Source organism: Giraffa tippelskirchi, chromosome 4 (genome assembly GCF_054371585.1).
Source record: "Giraffa tippelskirchi isolate mGirTip1 chromosome 4, T2T-mGirTip1v1.2.pri, whole genome shotgun sequence".
Lineage (NCBI taxonomy): Eukaryota > Metazoa > Chordata > Mammalia > Artiodactyla > Giraffidae > Giraffa > Giraffa tippelskirchi.
Genome location: NC_137278.1, coordinates 145,267,861 through 145,270,906, shown reverse-complemented (window position 1 = coordinate 145,270,906; position 3,046 = coordinate 145,267,861).

The window sequence follows — 3,046 nt, the reverse complement described above, 5'->3', positions numbered from 1 at the left end:
TATGTTCATCTGTCTTTGTCAGTTTAATTTTCAGACCTAGCCAAGGACTCTAAAAGGATCAAGGAAAAGTACCCCCTACCCCCTCACCAAAACTCCTAGAGACTAGTGATGAGTCAATAGCTCCATACTCTTTTTTTAAATATTTTTTTTAAAATTTTGTCACACTGCACAGCATGTGGGAGCTTAGTTCCCCGCTAGGCCCCTGCAGTGAAAATGCCAAGTCCTAACCACTGGACCACCAAGCCAGGGAATTGCCATTACCTCCACACTCTTAAAAAAACACTTGCCTTCATCCCAGTCAAGGATTTCCACCATGATGGGACTAACTCCTTAGAATTGGTCAAATTTCAGTTAAATAAACATCCTGGAGCCCTCAATATGTATCAAGCTCTGAGCTACAAAATGGTTAGTAAAGCTCAGTTTCATCTGTAAAAATGAAATAATTACAACATAATAATAGTGCTTATTAAAAGTAGTGATGACAGTAATTATTGTAGGTATGCCATTGAAATGTATGTAAAGCACTTAATACAGTGCCTGACACAGAGTGTCACAGGGTTCATTCCAGTAAGGGAGACGGAAGGGAAACACAGGAAATGCTGAAGAACTTGGGGCCACTGTGAGCCAGGAGACCTACTTCCACTCACTTGTTCCTTGTTCTAAAAGAGCAGGTTACCATAGAGGCCACCAAGCAAATGTCTTTCTGTAGTCTGGTTTAATTTAACTTTAGGTTCAACTCATTCTAGTTCCTTTGTGCCCACAAAAACCAGAAGAACTAAATGAGGCTTCAGCCAGCCTGGCCTCTGGTCACCTGCCCCCTGAAAATCCTGGGATATGGCAGAGCAAAGCAGTGACCTATTCTACCTTCAGCTTAGCATTTGACATGAGAACCAGCAGTAGAGGGAGGTCACCTGGCAGAGAGAGAGAGGAAGTACTTATGGGCACAGGGGGTTAAGCCAGACATAACCATCAACTCAAGGCTTTCACTTCCAGTCCCAGATTGGCAAGCTAAGGGAAGGATGGCACCTCAAATCCTGCCTGACAACCCCCACTGGCTCCCTGAACCGGGGGCTGCCTGGAACTTCATGAAATATACAGGCCTGCTCTTTACCAGGGCCTGCTTGAGTTAGAACCACACCAGGTACAGAGAGTTTAAAGACAGGGAAACTTGTTCTCAGGGCACACACTTCACAGCCCAGTGCCCAGTCCTTCCTTCCTGTCAAAGAGGCCTAGAGGCTCCTACAGTTTTGTAGTGCTTTTCACATCCTCACAGCTACTCCATAGCAAGATATCAGCCGCTTAGATGCTAGCCTCCTGCTGGGAAGGAGAAACTAAAGTGAAAGAGAATGGTTTAAAGGGGATTATTTGAAGGATGGGAAAACTACTAAATCAGTGTACCTTCTTTTCCTGTTTTTCATCTTAAGTGACTCAAAAGGAGGGAAGGGAAAAGGAGGGGGTGCAATTTAACACTGAAAAAATGACTACTGGCAGCAAGTTTCAATAGAAGTGGTTCAGGATGTTCTCTTCAAAGCAAGATACCATTTTCTGTTACTGTAGGGTCAGGTCTCACCGTATCAGTTTGATAACTGAAAAATACGTGGAAATATTCACTAGGGAATTCACACGTTTCATTGCTCCAGATTAAATGTTGTAATAAGAATACTTTAATGTGCCAAATAATCTCTCAAAACAAAGAATATCAGATTTTCAAAAATCTAATTAAACTCATTTACAAAATGTTAATCAGTTCAGTTCAGTTCAGTCGCTCAGTCATGTCCGACTCTTTGTGACCCCATGAATCGCAGCACACCAGGCCTCCCTGTCCATAACCAGCTCCCGGAGTCTACCCAAACTCATGTCCATTGAGTTGATGATGCTATCCAGCCATCTCATCCTCTGTCATCCCCTTCTCCTCCTGTCCCCAATCCTTCCCAGCATCAGGGTCTTTTCAAATGAGTCAACTCTTCACATGAAGTGGACAAAGTATTGGAGTTTCAGCTTCAACATCAGTCCTTCCAATGAACACCCAGGACTGATCTCCTTTAGGATGGACTGGTTGGATCTTCTTGCAGTCCAAGGGACTCTCAAGAGTCTTCTCCGACACCACAGTTCAAAAGCATCAATTCTTTGGCACTCAGCTTTCTTCACAGTTCGACTCTCACATCCATACAGGACTACTGGAGAAAACCTAATATCCATCTAGGTGGATATCCCTATAGGTGGAGTAACTAGTATTAATTTGATTGCACTCATCTTCAAGAATTACAGTTTGAACCATTTATTTATGGTAGTTTGTTAATAACTGAAGCAAAACACCACACAGACATTGAAATCTCAGTAGCTGGCCACAATAACAAAGTTCATAACTTTAAGTTGGCTTGGCTTCTCCATGTAAACATTAATAGGGATAAAGGACAACTTGGTGAATCATTAAAGTTGTTCCCACCTACAAGGAGGAAAGGAAGACTAAGATAGAAGAGAACAAAAGAATAGAAAAGCGTGCTGCCCAGAATCACCCTCACGGAAATGAGTGGGGGCTAATCTAAAATAGAAAGATGGTGGTGGAGGTATAGGGAAGCATTGAAGGAAAAGTTTAGTAGAGATGGCATTTGTAAACCAGTGAAAGAACTTAAAAACAGTAAGAAGAGGGAGTTAATCTTATTTTTGCAGCAGTCTCTGCAACTGCCTGGAGGATGGAAAGAGGCCCCAGAGCAAAAGATAGCATATATCATTGGTTTCCATGGTGATGACTATCGGTGTCACCGTCAGAGCATTATGACTTCAGAAAAGGAATGAGGATATAATAATAGCATATACTGACATACTCCTTTAATTCCTCCCCAAGTTCTTAGTATTTATTCATTAATTTTCACAATGCCTGTGAAGTAGAGAGTATTATCTATTTTATTTCAGTGATTAAGAAACCAAGACAGGAGCAGTCTAAATGGACACAGTCCCTGAAAATTAATATTTCTACTCATCTTTTACTCTACAGCATAAACTTGTGAAATAATTAGTGTGAAAGACTATTCCATTGGTTTTATGA